Raw genomic sequence first — 24,159 nt, 5'->3', positions numbered from 1 at the left:
AGAACCGAGAGGAGGGTCTGAATCAGAGGCTCAAACGGTTCTGCGACCGTGTAGGCTGCAGATTCCTCGACTTACGCCGAAGGTTGGTTGGGTTTCGGGTTCCGCTGAATAGGTCAGGTGTCCACTACATGCAGGAGGCGGCTGCACGGGTAGCAGGGTCTGTGTGGCGTGGACTGGGCGGTTTTTTATGTTAGATGGTCTCGGGAAAACACGAGAAGGGTTTCAGTCGCAAAGGGTGCAGGCTGAACACAGGAAAAACGTAGATACAGGAACCATTGGTGTAACACTTGTTAATTGTATCTGTGTTGAGTACCAGAGCTCCAAGAGCTAATAGGAAGCACTGATCCTCAAATTGTTATAGGCACTGAAAGCTAGCTGAAGCCGGATTAAGCTCAGCCGAAATTTTTGCGAAGAACCTAACGGTGCTCAGAAAGGATAGGCTAAACACTGTTGGCGGTGGCGCGTTTGTTGCTGTCAGAAGTAGCTTAACTCGTCGCGAAATTGAAGTAGATACATCCTGTGAGTATTGGCAGAGGTCATTGTTGGCGACCAGAATAAAATAACTGGATGCTTTTACCGACCTCCCAATTCAGATGATACATTTTCTGGAAGGTTCAAAGAAATCTTGAGTGATTTCAAACACGTACCCGACTCATTCGATAATAGCTGGTGGTGACTAATTTACCCTCGATATGTCGGCGAAAATACATGTTTAATTGCGGAGGTACACATGAAATGTAATCAGAAATTATGTTAAACGCGTTCTCTGAAAATTATTTCGAGCAGTTCATGCGCCCACGTGAATAGTCAACTGTTGTGAAAACACACTTTACCTCTTAGCAACAAATAATCTAGAGTTAGTGACAAGCATCAAAACAGATTCAGGGATTAGTGGACACAGGGTTGTCGCAGCGAGATAGAATACTGTAATCCCAAATCCCCGAAAAATAAGCGAAAAATTACGTATTCAAAAAAGCAGATAAAATTCACTTGACGCCTTCCTGAGACAATCTCCACTCATTCCAAATTAACGTAAGTGTAGACCAAATGTGGCTTGAATTCAAAGAAACAGTATCTGCAGCAATTGAGAGATTTGTACCAAATAAATTAACAAAAGACGGAGCTGATCCTCCTCGGTACACCAAACGGGTTAGAAGCCTGTTGCAGAAACAACGAAACAAACATGCCGAATCCAAACAGACACAAAATCCCAAGATTGGCGATCTTTTACAGAAGCTCGAAATTTAGCGCTTCTAACAGTTTCCACAACGAAACTGTCTCTAAACCTGACAGGAAATCCAAAGAGATTCTGGTGGTATGAAGTATGTAAGCGGCAAGAAATAATGAACGCCTTCTCTGCACGGTAGCACTGGAGATACTATCTAAGACAGTGCTGCCAGAGCAGAGTTACTAAACACAGACTTCCGAAATGCCTTCAGAAAAGAAGTAAATGTTCCAGAATTCGAATCGAGAACAGCTGCCAACGTGAGTAACGTAGAAGTAAGTATCCTCGGAGTAGTGAAGCAACTCAAATCACTTAATAAAATCAAGTTTTCTGGACTAGACGGTATACCAATTATGTTCTTTCGGAGTATGCTGATGCATTAGTTCCACAATAATGATATACAACCGTTCGCTCGACGAAAGATCCGTACCCAGAGTGGAAATTTGCGCAGGTCACACCAATATTCAAGAAAGGTAGTAGGAGTAATCCACTAAATTACGGGCCCATATCGTTAACGTCTATATGCAGTAGGATATTAGAACATAGATTGTTTGAACATTATGAATTGCCTCTAAGAAAACTGTCTATTGACACAGTGAACATGGGTTTAGAAAACATCGTTCCTGTGAAACAACTAGCTCTTGATTCGCATGAAGTGTTGAGTGCTATTGACAAGGGATTTCAGATCTATTCCGTATTTCTGGATTTCCGGAAGGCCTTTGACACTACCACACAAGCGACTCTTAGTGAACTTTCTTTCTTATGGAATATAGACGGTTGAGAGACTGGATTAGTGATTTCTTGTCAGAGGTCACAGTTCGTCGTAATTGACGGGAAGTGATTGAATATAACAGAAGTGATTCCTGGCGTTTCCCAAGGTAGTGTTATAAGCCCTTTTCTGTTCCTTATCTATATAAACGATTTTGGAGACAATCTGAGCAGTCGTCTTGGGATGTTTGCAGATGACGCTGTCGTTTATCGACTAAAAGTCATTGGTAGATCAGCACAAACTGCAAAACGATTTAGAAGAAATATTGGAATGGTGCGAAAAGTGGCAGTTGACCCTAAATAACGAAAGTTGTGAGGTCATCCACATGAGTGGATAAAGCAGTCTATTATAAAAGCCGTAAATTGAACTAAATACCTAGGTATTACAATTACGAACAACTTAAATTGGAACACACAGAAAATGTTGTGGGGAAGGCTAACCAAAAATGCGTTTTTACACTTGTCCGTTCTCTTTTAGAATATGGCTGCGCGGTGTGGGATCCTTAACAGATAGGAATGACGGAGTACATCGAAAAAGTTAATTGAAAGGCAGCACGTTTTTTATTGTGAAATATGGGAGAGTGTCAGAAATGATACAGGGTTTGGGCCGGACATCATTAAAAGAAAGGCGTTTTTCGTTGCGGCGGAATCTTCTCACGAAATTCTCAACACCAACTTTCTCCTCCGAATGCGAAAATATTTTGTTGACACCGACCTACACAGGGAGGAACAATCACGAAGATAAACTAAGGGAAATCAGAGCTTGTACGGAAAGATGTAGGTGTGTGTTCTTCCGCTCACTGTGCGATATTGGAATAAGAGAGAATTGTGAAGGTGGTTCGACGAACCCTCTGCCAGGCACTTTGATGAGATTTGCAGAGTATCCATGAAGATGTAGATATAAACAGAAACCATCCTCTGGTGGAGGTTGCAAAATGCGTATCTTGGTGGGGAGGGAGGGAGGGAGGGAGGGAGGGAGGGAGGGAGGGAGGGATAGATATGGGGTAGGTTAAAGTGGGCTAGCCGCTCTGCCCGGAATACAGTTGGAGACTCACAGAGCATGATACGCAGTGATACACCAGATTCACCCTCTGCATCCCACCAGCACCTCACCGTCCAGTACCCCCCAAGGAAATGAGCAGCACTGGCATAGAATTTTAGGAAAGAAAATATTGGAAACTTGAGATAACAAGGAGGGTAATTGAAAAACAACTGCTATCACTTAGTAGCGGAAAAGCATCCGGACCAGACGAGATACCCTTAAGATTCTACAGTGATTATGCTAAAGAACTTGCCCCCTTTCTATCAGCAATTTATCGTAGATCTCTGGAAGAACGTAAAGTACCTAGCGACTGGAAGAAAGCACAGGTCGTTCCCATTTTCAAGAAGGGTCATAAATCAGATGCGAATAATTATAGGCCTATTTCACTTACGTCAATCTGTTGTAGAATAATGGAACATGTTTTGTGTTCTCGTATTATGACGTTCTTAGATAATACAAATCTCCTTCATCATAACCAACATGGATTCCGCAAACAGAGATCATGTGAAACCCAGCTCGCCCTATTTGCCCAAGAAATTCACAGTGCCGTAGACACTGGCGAGCAGATTGATGCCGTATTCCTGGACTTCAGGAAGGCATTTGATACGGTTCCGCACTTACGTTTAGTGAAAAAAATACGTGCTTACGGAATATCGGACCAGGTTTGTGATTGGATTCAGGATTTCCTAGAAGAAAGAACACAACATGTCATTCTTAACGGTTCAAAATCTGCAGATGTAGAGGTAATTTCGGGAGTACCGCAAGGAAGCGTGATAGGACCTTTATTGTTTACAATATACATAAATGACTTAGTTGACAACATCGGTAGCTCCGTGAGGCTATTTGCAGATGACACGGTTGTCTACAAGAAAGTAGCAACATCAGAAGACTCGTACGTACTCCAGGAAGACCTGCAGAGGATTAATGAATGGTGCGACAGCTGGCAGCTTTCCCTAAACGTAGATAAATGTAATATAATGCGCATACATAGGGGCAGAAATCCATTCCAGTACGATTATGCCATAGGTGGTAAATCATTGGAAGCGGTAACGACCGTAAAATACTTAGGAGTTACTATCCGGAGCGATCTGAAGTGGAATGATCACATAAAACAAATAGTGGGAAAAGCAGGCGCCAGGTTGAGATTCATAGGAAGAATTCTAAGAAAATGTGACTCATCGACGAAAGAAGTAGCTTACAAAACGCTTGTTCGTCCGATTCTTGAGTATTGCTCATCAGTATGGGACCCTTACCAGGTTGGATTAATAGAAGAGATAGACATGATCCAGCGAAAAGCAGCGCGATTCGTCATGGGGACATTTAGTCAGCGCGAGAGCGTTACGGAGATGCTGAACAAGCTCCAGTGGCGGACACTTCAAGAAAGGCGTTACGCAATACGGAGAGGTTTATTATCGAAATTACGAGAGAGCACATTCCGGGAAGAGATGGGCAACATATTACTACCGCCCACATATATCTCGCGTAATGATCACAACGAAAAGATCCGAGAAATTAGAGCAAATACGGAGACTTACAAGCAGTCGTTCTTCCCACGCACAATTCGTGAATGGAACAGGGAAGGGGGGATCAGATAGTGGTACAATAAGTACCCTCCGCCACACACCGTAAGGTGGCTCGCGGAGTATAGATGTAGATGTAGATGTAGAAGCGCGGGAGCCACGTTGGAGCGCCGAGCATGGGCCACCATGGGACCCCTGACCCGGAGCAGGCGAGGGGGTGCCCCTCCAAATCCTAGGCAGTCAACGAGGCCAAAGGGCCCCACCTCACAGACAAGCAGAAGCTACCTTCTTTGTCCCCTTGGGCGCCATCCACTAGCACCAGAGGTAACATGCCAGAAAGGTTGAGATACCGCCGCAAGGCAGACAAATTTAGGCAGTCTAGTAGGATGTGGGCCACCACCAGACAGGCACCCCATCGGCATTGGAAAATTTGCGCTGTGTTCAGCTTCCATGAAGAATAATGTGAAGAAATTCAAAGTTTTGGAAACTTTGTCGAAACGAAAACCCCAAATGATGATCCTTGTTTCTATGATGATCGCAAAAAATAAAATTTGAGTTAAGACAAAAATTCCTTAACTAGGCGTGGGAGTAATACATGGATGCAGTGTCTTTCCTACTATTTTGTGGAAAACACAGGTGGAAAATATAAAATTATCATTTCTAATCTTTCGTCTTTGGTGTTCGGCTAGCCAAGATCTGTTTACTCCAAGTACGCTTAGTTTCGCCTGTGATTATTCTTTCGTGACATACCACATCCAGAATATTTGAACTGAGAGAACTGAAACTGATTTGCTACAAATATGAGACCTGAGGATGCTCTTCCCTGGGTGGCACTTTGGTTTATCCCACGCACAACAGAACTTTTTGGTAGTATTATAGCCCCTAGATTGCTTTATATTTACTGCGAAATGTTTTTCTTTACTAATGTCTCACATTCCGGAAATTTAATTACCATTCTCAAACGTATGTCCTTATACGTTCATTCCTTAACGACTCCAGGTGATGATTTGCAGAACCGCCATGAGAATTACATCAGACTACTCTTAGATTATTTCTCAACACTACCTCAAGGAAGAGACTATCATAGCATGTCCAAACGGCATCTCGACTAGGAACTGAACATAAACTAATAAGAGAAAGCTGCCTAGGGTTTTAACATTGAAGATGGAGAAGACGGATAACGCTGGATAGAAGATAAAGTACGGAAAAAGGTCTTTCATCTCGACAGGAAGACATTCTTTAAAAAACCTCCAAGAATGGAGGTGTCAAGGCATCCAAGAATGTTAAAGATGGATGGGGCTGAGAATTTCACATGCCTCGATATTGTTCCATGCCGAGCTGAGAATGCTTAATCTGAAGCGTATTTGTTCAATAAGCCATTATGTAAGATTCTCAGTTTGCAGTTTTTTAAAACAGGTAAAAACTTCAAAAATATTTTTGTAACTGATGTTCAGTTACATACGAATATAAACGACGAACTGTAGTGCTGTAGAGGAAGTTTAACACCAATCTGATATAGGACATTTGTTGATGTGGAGAACCTACCACAAACTGGCTACGAAGTCACTTAAGCTTTATCAGACGCGAGATTGATATTTTCAATGTTCTCTCTGCAAGCCAACTGTTGCTCCTAAAGAAAAGGAATATGAACTCTTATAGGAAGCTTAATAGAATAATTTTGTAGTGGAATACCCGTGGTCTAGGGGTAGCGTCATAATCAAAACGTCTTCGGTTCCGGGTTCGATCCCCGCCACTGCCTAAATTTTGATAAATAATCAGCATTGGCGGCCGAAGACTTCCGGCATAAGAAGTCAGCCTCATTTTGCCAACGGCCTTGTCAAAGAGGGCGGAGGAGCGGATAGAGGTTCAGGGCACTCTTGTCCTAGGGGTGGGAAATTGCCCCTAAATGCGGAAGAATCAGCAATGATGAACGACATGAGGATGCAGAAGGCAATGCAAACCACTGCATTAAAGACACGTAACGTGTATCCACAGGACATGAGGCCTGTAATTGAAGTGTCATGATGATCTCTCCATTGGCAAAAGATTCCGGAATAGTTCCCCCATTCGGATCTCCGGGAGGGGACTGCCAAGGGGGAAGTTACCATGAGAAAAAGATTGAATAATCAACGAAAGGATAACGTTCTACGAGTCGGGGGGTGGAATGTCAGAAGCTTGAACGTAGTAGGGAAACTAGAAAATCTGAAAAGGGAAATGCAAAGGCTCAATCTAGATATAGTAGGGATCAGTAAAGTGAAGTGGAAGGAAGACAAGGATTTGTGGTCAGATGGGTATCGGGTAATATCAACAGCAGCAGAAAATGGTATAACAGGTGTAGGATTCGTTATGAATAGGAAGGTAGGGCAGAGGGAGTTACTGTGAACAGTTCAGTGACCGGGTTGTTCTAATCAGAATCGACAGCAGACCACCACCGATAACGATAGTTCAGGTATACATGCCGACATCGCAAGCTGAAGATGAACAGATAGAGGAAGTGTATGAGGATATTGAAAGGGTAATGCAGTATGTAAAGGGGGACGAAAATCTAATAGTCATGGGCGACTGGAATGCAGTTGTAGGGGAAGGAGTAGAAGAAAAGTTTACAGGAGAATATGGGCTTGGGACAAGGAATGAAAGAGGAGAAAGACTGAGTTATGTAACAAGTTTCAGCTAGTAATGGCGAATACCCTGTCCAAGAATCACAAGAGGAGGAGGTATACTTGGAAAAGGCCGGGAGATACGGGAAGATTTCAATTAGATTACATCATGGTCAGAGATTCCGAAATCAGATACTGGATGGTAAGGCGTACCCAGGAGCAGATACAGAATCAGATCACAATATAGTAGTGATGAAGAGTAGGCTGAAGTTCAAGACATTCAGGAAGAATCAATACGCAAAGAAGTGGGATACGGATGTACTACGGAATGACGAGATACGTTTGAAGTTGTCTAACGCTATAGATACAGCAATAAGGAATAGCGCAGTAGGCAGTACAGTTGAAGAGGAATGGACATCTCTAAAAAGGGCTATCACAGAAGTTGGGAAGGAAAACATAGGTACAAAGAAGGTAGCTGCGAAGAAACCATGGGGAACAGAAGAAATACTTCATTTGATTGATGAAAGGAGGAAGTACAAACATGTTCCGGGAAAATCAGGAATACAGAAATACAAGTCGCTGAGGAATGAAATAAATAGGATGTGCAGGGAAGCTAAGACGAAATGGCTGCAGAAAAAATGTGAAGACATCGAAAAAGATATGATTGTCGGAAGGACAGACTCAGCATACAGGAAAGTCAAAACAACCTTTGGTGACATTAAAAGCAACGGTGGTAACATTAAGAGTGCAACGGGAATTCCACTGTTAAATGCAGAGGAGAGAGCAGATAGGTGGAAAGAATACATTGAAAGCCTCTGTGAGGGTGAAGATTTGTCTGATGTGAGAAGAAGAAACAGGAGTCTAATTAAAAGAAATACGGGATCCAGTATTAGAATCTGAATTTGAAAGAGCTTTGGAGGACTCACGGTCAAATAAGGCAGAAGGGATAGATAACATTCCATCAGAATTTCTAAAATCATTGGGGGAAGTGGCAACAAAACGACTATTCACATTGGTGTGTAGAATATATGAGTCTGGCGACATACCATAATACTTTCGGAAAAGCATCATCCACACAATTCCGAAGACGGCAAGAGCTGACATGTGCGAGAATTATCGTACAATCAGCTTAACAGCTCATGCATCGAAGCTGCTTGCAAGAATAATATACAGAAGAATGGAAAAGAAAATTGAGAATGCGCTAGGTGACGATCAGTTTGGCTTTAGGATTAGTAAAGGGACGAGAGAGGCAATTCTGACGTTACGGCTAATAATGGAAGCAAGGCTAAAGAAAAATGAAGACTCTTTCATAGGATTTGTCGACCTGGAAAAAGCGTTCGACAATATAAAATGGTGCAAGCTGTTCGAGATTCTGAAAAAAGTAGGGGTAAGCTATAGGGAGAGACGGGTCATATACAACAACCAAGAGGGAATAATAAGAGTGGACGATCAAGAACGAAGTGCTCGTATTAAGAAGGGTGTAAGACAAGGCTGTAGCCTTTCGCCCCTACTCTTCAATCTGTACATCGAGGAAGCAATGATGGAAATAAAAGAAAGGTTCAGGAGTGGAGTTAAAATACAAGGTGAAAGGATATCAATGATACGATTCGCTGATGACATTGCTATCCTGAGTGGAAGTGAAGAAGAATTAAATGATCTGCTGAACGGAATGAACAGTCTAATGAGTACACAGTATGGTTTGAGAGTAAATCGGAGAAAGACGAAGGTAATGAGAAGTAGTAGAAATGATAACAGCGAGAAACTTATCAGGATTGATGGTCACGACGTTAATGAAGTTAAGAAATTCTGCTACCTAGGCAGTAAAATAACCAATGACGGACGGAGCAAGGAGGACATCAAAAGCAGACTCGCTATGCAAAAAAAGGCACTTCTGGCCAAGAGAAGTCTAATATCAAATACCGGCCTTAATTTGAGGAAGAAATTTCTGCGGATGTACGTCTGGAGTACAGCATTGTATGGTAGTGAAACATGGACTGTGGGAAAACCGGAACACAAGACAATCGAAGCATTTGAGATGTGGTGCTATTGACGAATGTTGAAAATTGGGTGGACTGATAAGGTAAGGAATGAGGAGGTTCTATGCATAATCGGAGAGGAAAGGAATATGTGGAAAACACTGATAAGGGGAAGGGACAGGATGATAGGACATCTGAGACATGAGGGAATGACTTCCATGGTACTAGAGGGAGCTGTAGAGGGCAAAAACTGTAGAGGAAGACAGATTGGAATACGTCAAGTAAATAATTGACGTACGTTGCAACTGCTACTCTGAGATGAAGAGGTTAGCACACGAAAGGAATTCGTGGCGGGCCGCATCAAACCAGTCAGTAGACATTAAAAAATGTAATAATTCTTAGATAGATGCCACAGTTTTGTAGCTATTCAAGAAAAACTTATGCAAGTCGCCTTCAGACTAAACCACGCCTACTCCCAAAGCTCTCCGGTCCGGATTTGTACGTTGCTCGCGGCTCTTCCTACCACTGGGCAAAACATGCTGCTAATACACGTACTATTTCCCATATTGTTTTGAACCGTGACATCGAAACTGGACAACCGCTCTTTCATGAAGCGTAAAATTCACAGAGTAAGAGTTAAGAAACCACATCCGTGGTCTCTGTTCCCAGACTGATTTCGTATGGCATGCGGCCCGCAGAAAGCTACTAGTCGGCAGCACTCAAGGCACTGGTATGAACCACATATTCAAACCATTTTGATCGAAAGTTCAGCCGAACTGAAAACTTATGAAAAGTTTTGTACAGAAATCTGTGGCGGAGACTAATATAAAGAAATTGAAGAATGAAGGGTCGATGGATTAAGCTTTTTACTGGTATTATTACTACATTATGTTAATAAGCAGCCCCTGCCCTCAATAACATGCGTTACGGAAAATATATATATATATATATATATATATATATATAAAGATATAAAGATGTCCTAATATTACACTTATATCCCATGCGTTTGTGTTTATTGCACACTCGTGAATCAGACTGATACTTTGTGAAATGGTACAATATGTTAGCAGTAAGAAATTCATAAGCAGACATTGCTGAATATCGAAGTGACATTGACTAGACTACAAAAATCACTAAAGTTCAGTTACTACAGAGAGCCCTACATTAAAAACTTAACACTGAAGTGCGAAACCCCAAGGTTGCATCCACTCTACTTCCTAAAACGCAGTTCTCGCCAACCATCATCCAACACTATCTTCGCTCTACAACGTTGTACCACAAGTCAACATGTTATAGCTATCTCGAAATCCAACGCAGGCAGAAAAAAGAAATATAAGATTATAGAAACAAAATCTTTATGGCTGTCCACGAGGAAGTTTTCCTCCAAATGGGGAATGATCACTCAAGTTTGCACCAGAACGTTTAGAGGCAGTCTTTGTTCTACACGTATTTTTTGTCAAACCGCTGAGAACAGGAACTCCTAAAATGTTGCCACCACGTGGCACTCAACTGAACTCATTTAATCATACAATTTGTTAACGCGGAACACTGAATGGACATATCCTCAATTTTCATTCTACGTTCGTCGCGACAGTGCATGGCAGAACAAATAGTTACTCACTTGACGCCTGTACGTCCGAACAGACTAACAAACACACTAAGAAAGTAGCTTTACTTCCGCTATTGTGAGTGCTGAAGAACAGTTACAATATATGCTCTAATAAATTACTTCACTCGCCTCTAGATAACCTCAAATACACGACAGCAAACAGCAGCGTTTAATATCTATGAAGTCAACATAGGATGTTTTTTGAGCGACCCGATATTGGGTAAAAATTCCTACCCGATGATAGACATCTGTTCCTGTATTTTAAAGACATTACACGACGTAAGGTTACATCATTTGAAAACTTACTATAAGAATAATCTTAATTCTGAATACCTGTAGCTAATAAGATGTAACACTGCTGTGACTACTTGGAGAGGAAGAGTTAGTCTCCAGGCTGAACTAGCACATCCGATTGCAACATATTTAGAAAGCCAGTTCAGTTACAAATAACAATTTCCAGTGCATGTATTTTTTGCAAAAAATTACGCTAGATTTTGCTTGGAATTTAATTTTACACACAAACGTTTCATCGGACTTTTAATATGAATGTCTTAGAAAGTTAGTTATGTCTTTCCCCATAAAAAATATGTAGTCGAACGAATTCTCTGAAAAATAACTAGCTGAAATAGCCACCATTTTCTTGTACATTACATGATTTGATTCACTTTCTTCCATATTTATTGGCATCAAAACTCACCCTTCCCTGAACAAGCCTGTGATCGGCTACGTAACGGACTGCCTTGCAAACCACACACGGTCAGCCTGACGAAACAAGGTGTGCTACTACCGCCATCTGGAAACGATTCGTCAATAGCTACAGTAAAATATACGTAAAATTTTTATAGTAATTTATTACGGAAATTTGTCACCTTAATGCAATTATTAGTTTTTATTTCTTAACAAATATTCGCGTTAAGTTCTGATGCCCTTTGTGCGTGAGGAACACTGTATCGCCAAAGACACTACAACTTAGAGGCCCATTCACACGACCAATTTATCGGTCGGCCGACCTACTGACAGATCGACCGATTGACCGACCAATTTCGTGGCAGCCTACTCACATTCCAACCGACTACACTGAGCGATTACAGCACCATATTGTTGTTGTGATACGTTTATCTCAGTTAATTGTGTTTGTGTTCTACAATATCCTGCTTGGTTTTACACAGAAACAAATGCAGGTGCTTGCCTTACCGGTTTTATGGGTAACAAGGCCGAAAGAATTCGATAGAAAGCTGAGTGCAAAGAAGTGACTAATTCAAGGAAAGAAATTCACCCAAGTTATGCTATGTAAGCAGCTCAGGTACGACGATTTTCGTAACTTTATAAGAATGAATGAGTCATGCATTTCGGTTCTGAACATCACCAAACCATTCTTAACGAAAAAGACTTCAGTCATGAGAGGGGCTGTAGGCCACGAGGAAAGGCTGTTAGCTACATTATGATTTCTAAAAAAAAAAAAAAAAAAAAAAAAAAGAATGGTTCAAATGGCTCTGATCACTATGGGACTTAACTTCTGAGGTTATCAGTCCCATAGAACTTAGAACTACTTAAACCTAACTAACCCAAGGGCATCACACACATCCATGCCCGAGGCAGGATTCGAACCTGCGAGCGTAGCGGTAGTGCGGTTCCAGCTTGTTGTGCCTAGAACCGCTCGGCCACTCCGGCCTGCTATGATTTCGAGTCATTGGCTGAAGTTAAGAGACCCTCACGTTCGCTGATGTTGTATACCCACAATTATTAACGATTACGATTCCTGAAATCTGCATCGTGCTTTACAACTGACTGAGGAAATACATCATGTTGAAGAAAAATAAATAAAACAAAAGGCTTTCCTGTACGCGTTATTAATTTATTTATGTATGTAGCATAAAACACGACTTGTAAGTTTAAGAAACTCATTTCAGATTCGAAGAAGAAAGACTACACATGATGTTGGCGCACATAATCTAATAAACAGAATAACAGATACACCAGAAATGGAGCATTTAGCAACTGTTGGACGTGTAAAACAATCACACACTTTACTGTTCATGGAGGAAGGCTAAAATATACCGAGCGAGGTGGCGCAGTGGTTAGCACACTGGACTCGCATTCGGGAGGACGACGGTTCAATCCCGTCTCCGGCCATCCTGATTTAGGTTTTCCGTGATTTCCCTAAATCGTTTCAGGCAAATGCCGGGATGGTTCCTTTGAAAGGGCACGGCCGATTTCCTTCCCAATCCTTCCCTGACCCGAGCTTGCGCTCCGTCTCTAATGACCTCGTTGTCGACGGGACGTTAAACACAAAGTACCACTACCACCACCGCTAAAATATAGGCTGGATTTTCTTAAACATTGTAACAATGAAGCAGGTATATTTTATGAATTAACGAGCATCGATTGTCGGTATTTCAGTTTTTAGATTTCATTTCCGGTAAGTATCGAGAATAAAACCTAAAAGCAAAAGTCGACGGTAGTTTATTTTCTCTAAGAGACACACTAAAACATTATGGATTCGTTAAATATGAAAATAAGTAATTAATTCCTTGCATCTATATTGCTACACTCCTCGAACGAGGTGTTCTACAAAAACGTCAAAGTTTCGTCCGCTTCGCCCAGTGTAGTTTATATTACAGTAGCATTTAAACCCATGCGCATTGAAAAAAGAGAAATTATAGTCGTGCCGTTTGGACAACAGCGCTGCATACGGCACGCTTTGATGCATGGTGTTGAGGGAGGGGGGGGGGGGGGGGAGAGGGGTCGGCTGTCGGATGGTCGAACTCGCGCAACATCTCGACAACGAATTTTTGTCGATCGGGCGGCCAAAACAGCTACATACGTTCAATTTTTCGGTCGTTCGGTCAGTTAGTGCCTGTGTGGAGCCCTCACAATCGTATGACAGTCCGTGACATAGCCACACTTTCGATACACATAGCAAGTGACAAGTGACAGAATGGAAAGAAAATGTTAAATGGAAAAACAGAATAAAACAACTCTATAGTACAAGACAGCTAAGTATATGGAAAGGGATTTTATAGGATGCAAACTGTACAGTGTGTAAGCTCTGCCGAACACGAATGTATTGAAACACTGTGGCGGTTGCTGCGAAAGAACAATATGGTGGGGAATGAAGTGGTGTGAGCTAGCTCATGGGAATTTAAAATACAAAGGTTAAGAATAGGAAGGTAGGGCAGAGAGTGAGTTACTGTGAACAGGTCAGTGATAGGGTGGTTCACATCAGAATCGACAGCAAACCTGCACCGACAACGATGGTTCAGATAAACATGACGACGTCGTAGAGCGAAGATGAAGAGATACAGAAAGTACATGAGGATATTGAACGAGTAATTTATTACGTAAAAGGAGATGAAAATCTAATAGTCATGGAGAATTGGAACGCAGTTGTAGGGGATGGAGTAGAAGAAAGGGTTATGGGAGAATATGGGCTCGGTACTAGGAATGAAAGAGGAGAAGGGATAATTGAATTCTGCAATGAATTTCAGCTAGTAATAGCGAATACTCTGTTCAAGAATCACAAGAGAAGGATGTATACTTGTGAAAATGCCGGGAGATACGGGAAGATTTCTGTTAGATTACGTCATGGTCAGGCAGAGATCCCAAAATCAGGTACTGGACTGCAAGGCGTACCAAGGAGCAGATATAGACTCAGATCGCAATTTAGTAGTGACGAAAAGTAAGCTGAAGTTTGAGGAATTAAGGAAGAATCAACGTTCGAAGATGTGGGATAGGAAGTAATAAGAAATGAATAGGTATGCTTGAAATTCTCTGAGGTTATACATACTGTAATAAGAAACAGCTCAATAGGCAGTTCAGTTGAAGAGGAATGGGCACCTCCAAAAACGGTAATCGCAAAAGTTCGTAAGAAAGCCGTCGGTACAAAAACGGTAACTGCGAAGGAACGATAGGTAACAGAAGAAATACTTCAATTAATCGACGAAAGAAGGAAGTACAAAAATGTTCAGGGAAATGCAGAAATACAAGTCATTGAGGAATGAAATAAATAGGAAGTGTAGGAAAGCTAAGACGAAATGGCTGCACGACAACTGTTAAGAAATCGCCAAAGAAATGATAGTCGGAAGGACTGACTCAGCATATAGGAAACGGGAATTGCACTGTTAAATGCAGAGCAGAGAGCGAATAGATGGAAAGAATACACAGAAGGTCCTCTGAGGGAGGCGACTTCTCTGATGGCGTGTTAGATAAAGAAACAGGAGTCGATATGTAAGAGATAGGGGATCCAGTATTAGAATCAGAATTTAAATGAGCTCTGGGAGACTTAAAGGAAAATAAGGTAGAAGGGATGGATAAAATTCCATCAGAATTTTTAAAATAATTTTGGAGGAAGTGGCAACAAAGCGACTGTTCACGTTGGTGTGTAGAATGTATAAGACTGCTGACATACCACCTGACTTTCGCAAAAACGTCATCCACACTATTCCGAAGACTGCAAGAGCCGACAAGTGCGAGAATTATCCCACAATCCGCTTAATAGTTCATGCATTCAAACTGCTGACAAAAATAGTATACAGAAGAAAGAGAATTAAAGATACGTTAAATGACGATCACTTTGGCTGTAGAAAAGGTAAAGGCCCCAGATAGGCAGTTCTGATGTTGCGGTTGATAATGAAAGTAAGACTAAAGAAAAATCAAGACACGTACTTACGTTTTGTCGACCTGGAAAAAGCGTACGACAACGCAAAATGGTGAAAGACGTTCTAAATTCTGAGGAAAGTAGGTATAAGCTGTAGGAGGGACAGGTAATTAACAAAACGTACAAAATGATGATGTTGGTTTGTGGGGCGCTCAACATCTCGGTTATCAGCGCCCACACAGATTCCCATTCTTCCCATTTGCAGTTTCATCACTTCCCGTATGATGATGAGACGATGAGGAAAACACAAACACCAGAGACCCCCGACGTAGAAACCCCGACTCGACAGGGAACTGAACCCGGACCCTGTGATTCAGACGCAGCTACGCTAAACATTACACCACGATCTGCAGAAAATAAAATTAAAGCCAAGAGGGAGCAATAATAGTGGAAGTACGAAGTTCTCGGATTAAAAAGGGTGTAAGACTGGGACGTAGTCTTTCGTCCCCACTGATCAGTCTACACACAGAAGAGGCAACGACGGAAATAAAAGAAAGGTTCAAGTGCCGTAAGGATATCAATATAAGATTCGCTGATGACATTGCACTACAGGATCTGATGAATGGAATGAACTGTCTAATGAGAACAAAATATGAATTGAGAGTAAATCGAAGAAAGAGGAAAGTAATGAGAAGTAGCAGAAGGGAGAACAGTGAGAAACTAAACATCCGAATTAGTTTAGGAATTCTGCTACTTAGGCAACAAAATAGCCAATGACGGATGGAGCAAGGAGAACATAAAAAAAGCGCTAGCAAAAAGGGCATTCCTGACAAGAGAAGTCTACTAGCATCTAACATAGACCTCAATTTGAGGAAGAAATTTCTTAGAATGTACGTTTGGAACGCAACATTGTATGGTAGTGAAACATGCCCTATGGTATAACCGGAATAGAAGTGGCTCGAAGCATTTGAGATGTGGTAATAAAGAAGAACCTTGAAAATTAGGTAGACTGATAAGATAAGGGATGACGAGATTCTCCTCAGAAACGGCGAGGAAAGTAATATACGGAAAATGACAAGAAGGAGGGAGGGGATGAGAAGACATGAGTTAAGACATCAGGGAATAGCTTCCATGGTATTGAAGGTTACTGTAGAAGGTAAAAACAGCAGAGGATTATATAGAGCAAATAACTGAGGACGGATGTTGCAAGTGGTACTCCGAGATGAAGAGGTTGGCACAGGAGAGGAATTAGTGGCGGACCGCATCAAAGCAGTCAGAACACTGTTGACCGCCCACCCCCCCCCACCCCCCCACCCCCCGCCCCTCCAAAAAAAGAAGAAAACACACTCCTCCCTCCTGCGTTCTAATTTATAAGTAACGTTGCAGAAGCTAATTATGGAACATATTATGTTACCATCTATTTTCCTTTCCAAGAGATAAACAAGATCTCTGCAGGAGACAAATGGTTTTTTACAAATTTCGATAGTGTGAACTTTCGACCTCCATGTTGATTCACGAAATCCAAAACGCTACATGTAGGGGGGGGGGGTATCTGCTGATAATCTGATTCATTATCTCTTTTTATTTTGAATACTCAGTCATCAGACTGATTTGATGTGCCCTTCCACGAACGGCTCTCCTGTGCCAACGTCTTCGTCTTACATTACACCTTACCACCTAACATTTTAGTTTATTTGTTATATGTATTCCTTCCCCTACAGTTTTTAACTTATACAACTCCGTCAAGTACCATGGAAGCTATTTCTTGACGTCTTAGCACATGTTCCATTATCTTCTCCCTTCTTCAGTGCTCTCCATTAACGCCTCATCACGGCGGTTATACGAAGCACTTTTCCATTACTTATCTTACTGGCATACCTAATTTCCACATCTTAAAAGCTGAGAACCTATTCAGTTCCGGTTATACCAAAATCCAAAATTCACTTCCGTGCATTCCTGTGTTCCAAATGTACATTTTCAAAAATTTCTTCCTCAGATTAAGGCCAACCGCTGATACCAGTAGTTTTTTCTTGGCTATCATTTCCCTCGCGCATCTGCTAGTCTGCTCCTCATGCCGTTCTTGTTTTCTCTGTCAGGTGTTACTTTGCTTCCGAGGTAGCACAATTCCTTCAACTTGTCTTCTCTGTGATCAACAACTTTAATAAGTTCATCGCCAGTTTAGTTTCTACCATCCTTTATTACTTTCATCTCTCTACGATTTACTCTCAGTGCGTAGTGTGTTTAGTCCTTTCAACTGGTGCTGCGATTCTTCCTGAGCGTCATCTAGTAATCTAATTATTGATATTCATTCACCCTGATTTCTTATCTACTAGTTCTCTTTTATTTTCATCATTGGTTCTTCGATGTATAGATTGAACGATAGGGGCAAAAGACTACCTGTGTTAAACTCTCTGTGATCTGGCTGCTTCCTATTTGGTCTTCGTCCGCAGCTCGTGGCCGTGCGGTAGCGTTCTCGCTTCCCACGCCCGGGTTTCCGGGTTCGATTCCCGGCGGGGTCAGGGATTTTCTGTGCTTCGTGATGACTGGGTGTTGTGTGATGTCCTTAGGTTAGTTAGGTTTAAGTAGTTCTAGGGGACTGATGACCATAGATGTTAAGATGTTAAGTCCCATAGTGCTCAGAGCCATTTGAACCTATTCGGTCTTCCATTCTCATTTTTGGTTCTGCACTTACTGAATATTACTCTTTATTCCCTATTGTTTACTTCAATTTGTCCAAGAATTTCGAATACACTACGCCATTTTAAACTGCTCAACGCTTTTCCCAGTTCCAAAAGTCCTATGAATGTGTATTGATTTTTCTTTTCTCTTGCTTCCATTATCAATCTCAACGTCAAGAACTGCCTCTCTAGTGGCTTTGCCTCCCGTAAAGCCAAACTGATAGTCATCTAACAGATAACCAATTTTCTTTCCCTTTCTTCTGTATATTATCCCTGCCATCAATTTTTAAGCAAGATCAGTTAATATTACTGTGGGATGATTCGTGCACGTACGCCCCTTACTAGCTTTGGGATTGTGTGGATTACATTTTTCCCAAAGTATGATGGTCTCCAGAGTTGGGAATGGAACTGGAAGATAATGGGGCCAGGCCAAATCGTTGCCAGGTCTCGTCCCCCTCCCCCCACCCTATAATCCTTATATATATCATTTATGTCTGTTATTATGTATATATTATTTATCCCTCTATACAGGATGAAGAAAAATTCGCGCACTCGTACTTCGCAGGGCGATTCCTCACTTCCTAGCAATACAAAAATATCTGTCACAGAATTTCGTTCTGCGCTTATTTCCGGCAGTAAATAGACATTAAAGATTGGCAATATGGCAACATTGTAATCACATGTACGGTAACTGTCTCTGTCAGCACACAGATCTAACACTGGACAGGTGGCGCAATAAACAGCGTTTTGGGTCAGCATGCATGAGGTCGAGGGTTCGATTCTGGGACAAGGCGCATTTGTTTTCATTTGCGTTTCATTCTGACAAATAATGCTGTAGTTTTCGACATTTATTGACTATATTTCTAATGATGTGCGGTTGACCTGAACGTGGCAAGAATAATGGTTGGTACTAATCGACGGGACGTTGGGGGGAGGGTACACAGAAAACAGGTTTGGTATATAGTAGATGCAGTGGCGCGAAATGATTGCGTCCACGACGTTCACAAGGCTTCTCTAAAGGCTGGCCAATGAAAACTATTTTACTCCCACTTTCGTGTTAGTAGTACTAAAAGTGCATATGTCTTATAGAAAACCCACAATTAAGGAGCCAGATTCCGTACCAAGCTGACTAAATCGATCAGTTAAAAATAAGTTCGACTCGATGCAGAATCGAACCCTAAACGCTACAGACTGCACTTACTACACATCACTATTGCTGTGTACTGACAGTCTTAGTTACCGTACATGTGATTATAGTGTTGCCAGATTTCCGGTGTTTGACGTCCATTTACCGCCGGGAATGTGCTCAGAACGAAATTTTGTGACAGACATTTTTGTATTGTTGGTACGTTAGGAATCGCGTTGCGAAATCCGAGTGCGCGAATTTTTCTTCACTCTTCTTACCTTAGAAAGACGACTCTTTATACTCTGCAAGCTCGCATACAACACTTTGTGGATAATATCTCATAATACTGCTAGTCGCCCTCTTTGCTGTTCCACCTGGATATAGAGCAATGGTAGAACGAATATGTGCCTCTGTCAAGTAACTATAAGCGTTCTATTACAATGAATCACTGATACTTGTGCTCCGCAATATGGAAGATATGGAGACATTCATTCTACGGGTCTGCAGCTCGTGGTCATGCGGTAGCGTTCTCGCTTCCCGCGCCCGGGTTCCCGGGTTCGATTCCCGTCGGGGTCAGGATTTTCTCTGCCTCGTGATGACTGGGTGTTGTGTGATGTCCTTAGGTTAGTTAGGTTTAAGTAGTTCTAAGTTCTAGGGGACTGATGACCATAGATGTTAAGCCCATAGTGCTCAGAGCCATTTGAACCATCATTCTACGGTGGACATATCTTAGAACTATTCTACGATTATGTTGTCAAGTATTTGTTGAAATATAAAGCTAGTGTCGTCTCTTGTGTGTGTAGTGTGTAGTATTAAATACTTTGATGCTGTCTTGCTCCAATATATTCTTGAAGGGTAATAAGACTGAATGCAAGTGATTGTGGAGATTTTTTTGTATTACCGCTAGTCTGTCCGATTTGCTATCCCACCTGCAAATGGAGCAATAGGAGAACGAATATGCGTTTCTGATAAATAACTTCAAGCGTCAATGAGTGGTGAATCTGTGCTCCTCGTACTCTGCAATATGGATCACTATGGAGAGAGACACTATCCACGATGGACGTATCTTAACTGCTATTCAATGATGTTGTCAGTTACCTGTTGGAACGTAAAGTTTCTGACTTCTGGTCGGTATTAAATACAGAGTGGACTGACATCTGATGTGTATCACTAGTGGCTTTTTCTCGTGTTGAAATGTTGAGCATTTGAAGGTAATGGACCATTGCTCTCGTAAGTTTTCGCTGTTTCGTCACATAATTTTTCCGTCCCTGTGATCATTTTATAGAAATGATGTGAACAAAACACTATTTACGAACCGTAATAGGACGCAATTTCGTAAAATTTTGACGTTATACATCTCCAAAAATATATAAATGGTTTGCGTCAGACCTAATCAATGTTGTATTTGGTATGTAATGTAGCAACGTCAGCCTCCGAAATGTTGCGGCCATAATGTGTGGAACTTGCTGACTATATGTATGTTAAGGGACTGTTTGATCGTATTATGAACTCCCATCTTTTGTTCATACGTCTGATTCTCAAGATAGGTGAAAAATTTTCTCTGAGTTCAAAAATAGCACTCCCCATCAGAAGTGTGTATGGAACGTTCAGTTTCCAAGTTGTGGGAGTTCAAGGTCTGTGTTAGATATGCGAATATTTTAACGTAATAATTCAGTGGGTAGTATTACCATATGTCAGAAATACACCTGTTTTGCGAGTAAGAAGTTGTAGCATTACATGAGTATGTGCAATATTGTCGGATCTACTTTGCGTCACGTGAGTGTAGGGGAGTCAAAACAAATAGTGACCCATGACGTCATATAAACTTGAGATTTTTTTTGTACATGTAATTCATTTCTAAATTTTATTGATTATTTGCAGAGTAAAGAATTTAATTATATATAACATTTATAGGTAATGAGTTTTAATGAGATAGATATAAATATGTTTTGACATAGCAAATCACCTTGTTGCATTATGCGTGATATGTTTTCTCCTTGTAAGAAAAAAAATTCCGTGTTGCTCGAGTGTGTGATCAAGTAGTCGTCAAGTGCGGATCTACTTTAATTTTCATGAATGGGCATAGAATTGTTAATTTACAGCCCGGAGTTGATTTAAAAAATCATTGTAGGGATCCACGGCCCTACTTTGGTGCAAACAAATCGCGCGCGAATTCTCAAATATCGGCGCTGGATATTGGGCGTTGTCGTCTCGTGTAGGATTCAGTAACATTAACCGCAGTTTACGGACATTAGTTTGATAATAACTATCCAAGACTTATATGAGCGGCATAGTAATCGTCTTGATGTTTAAAGCAAGCGAGAAGCGATTTACTGTCGGGATACGTCAAATATTAATCATTGCATAGTCAGCATCTGAATGGGGGGCTCCATATGGTTCCCAAGTTGTGCAGCGACCGTAAACCATAAAATTACCAAATAGGAAGCAACTAGTCGCAAGACCATGTTTTCTTTATTTAATTTTGCATATCGATTTCAACTGATTAACAGCCGTCATCGGTGGTTTCATCGTGTATGTTCGCTGAGTAATAACACTGTATTAAACAAGACAGTGTTATAACTCAGGGAACATACACGTTGAAAGCACCGATGATGGCTGTTAATCAGTTGAAATCGATATGCAAAATTAAATAAAGAAAACATGGTCTTTCGACTGGTTGCTTCCTATTTGGTAATTTTGTAGTCAGCTTGTTGACACGTTGCATAGCAACTCATAAATGGACAGTGGTAGAATTACTGAAACGATCTTTGAAGTATCAATTACCACTACACATACATACATCAGAAACTAGTTACTCTAACTGCGAGTGACTTCTGGATTTGATGGGTTTCTTTTGTTTTTTTTTCAGCTAGTTGGTATTAATAAACTTATTTCGAGGTTGAAGCTTGATCAATGGTGTCGCCCTCATTCAGTTAAGTAGAACGATACATAACACTAGCTACGCTACTATTTATAGTTTTAAAAGAAAAGAGAGCACATACCTGTTTTTCTGTTCTCAAACCAGAGGCACGAGTGACGCTCCCTCAAAGCACAACAAAATTGTGAACCAACACACACATTTGCCCCCTTTTCACTACATTTCTGCATTGAAAACCCGGAGATATAGCCGCGGTACAAAGAAGGAAGAAAGAAGACGGAAGATCAGCGATAGAAATGGAGCAAAGAGGGAAGGAAAGGTCGCAAAGTTATAGTAGAAATGTAAAATGTATGATGCGACGTATCATCGAGTTTATGCACACAACGAAAGGTCTACATCGCTAGTCAGCTGCTCATGCTTGGAAAACTTTCTATGTCCTTACTGGAGAGAGAATAAGAACAACATACATTCTATCCCTTCGTAAATATCAGGAGCTTGCCCAATCTAAGTAATCAAAAATCGCAATACTGTGGAAAGAGGTGGAGAGATGGACCAACAAGGCAGAATTCAGTGTTGTTGGTAAAACGTTCGTTTTAATGCATAAGACTACATATGGAAATGGTTTAACACTTATTTAGGTTCATTTTCATACGTGATTTCACCGTTGTGTGACGTTGAATTTGTATACCAATATGCTATTCAACAGCCATTCCAATTTTTCACGGACTGGCAGCAAATGTCATATAATTTCTATGTTCTCTTGAGGCGATATCGCTTTGCTCGCGGTATTTCAATGTTCGACTTAGAAATCGTATGGAAGCGTCTTATAGAATCCTTACTAAAATGCCTGTCTATACTACGCAGACCTTCAAGCAGCGGCGAATCGTGAGGGCAGTCGGCGGTCGCCCTCCTGTAATGACAACTCTCCGCCCAGTCATACGGAGTGCAGCCTGTGACTATGGCGTGCGTCGACTGTGTGCGACTCTATGCAGCCGCTAAAGCTTCCACTCGTTATTCCCGTCAGCCTCTAGCCACATTCTTGAGGTGTTACCTTCATATTTCTTTCCCCACATGGATGGAACGATCTCTGTTGTGTTATTGGGCGAAGCTACAGTCACCCACAGTGAGTTGACACTGCACTCTGTTGTGAAAGTAGTTCAGCATTTCGTACAGATATGACATGTACATGTAAGGTAGTGACCAATATTCTCTTAGAAAATATCATACTTCTCCTTCACATGTATTTGCTACTTTTTATTTGCCACATTTTGATTGGAAAGGTTCGAATTGTCAATACGTATTCCCTCATGCGGTAGATAAATATGTTCTTAACAGCTTAACATCTGCCACATCCTGCACCACGGGACTAGAATATTAAACTGAATTTTGGCTCATGACGGAGTGCTAAGAGCTTGCCCTACCTCCGTCACAGGATGTCTCCTCACTTTCAGACTCTCTTAAAGTAACCAAATGCTCCGTCACCTACGAAGACTCTCAAGGCAGCACGACAGAGGAGCTGTAAATATCTGGTTTACACTACGTATCACTTAATAAATTCGGTGATCTAGCAGACTATATTACTATGATCATCCATCCCTGTGTTGTTGGGAGATTGCAAATATCTCGCCGCAACGAGAAACGCCTGATTACCGCTCCAGCTACTGAATCATATCAGTGGAACTCTCATCCTCGCTTCCACCCGCCCATCGGCACATCATTGGTTTCAAATTGCTTGACTGATTAATAAAGTTCATCATGAGAGTCCCTTTGCATGGTGAGTAATTTTTTTCCTACAGTCAGGTTACTTGCGCCAGCTAACCGTGATGTCTCTGGAGACTTGCCACACTATTCACTTCTTCCGACACCAAAATGGGTGGCAGCCATCGTCAAACGGCTGAAGACATCCAACGATAATTGCGTTCTCCCATTGCCTTGTCATGCTGGTGGAAATACATCACTTAGAATCCTGGTATACTGCTCTCGAACTAATCCACTAGGACCGGTCAGTCTGCTGGGACAGTAGAAAGTTTAATTCTCTACTCGACCGCTGAAATGCCCCTGCCCCCATCCTCGCCCCCACCAATGGATTGCACGTGAACAGCTGCCACTGTTGCCATCGGGCCACGAACAACCGCCCACT

At 41.6% G+C, this 24,159-nt stretch overlaps 1 pseudogene; it reads left to right on the top strand.

The window, feature by feature from the left end:
• The first annotated feature begins 23,318 nt into the window (after window positions 1-23,318).
• LOC126237702 (U2 spliceosomal RNA) lies at window positions 23,319-23,485 on the top strand (annotated as a pseudogene).
• The last annotated feature ends 674 nt before the right edge of the window (window positions 23,486-24,159 follow it).

Source organism: Schistocerca nitens, chromosome 2, assembly GCF_023898315.1.
Source record: "Schistocerca nitens isolate TAMUIC-IGC-003100 chromosome 2, iqSchNite1.1, whole genome shotgun sequence".
Taxonomy (NCBI): domain Eukaryota; kingdom Metazoa; phylum Arthropoda; class Insecta; order Orthoptera; family Acrididae; genus Schistocerca; species Schistocerca nitens.
This window is presented reverse-complemented; position numbering and strand designations above follow the sequence as displayed.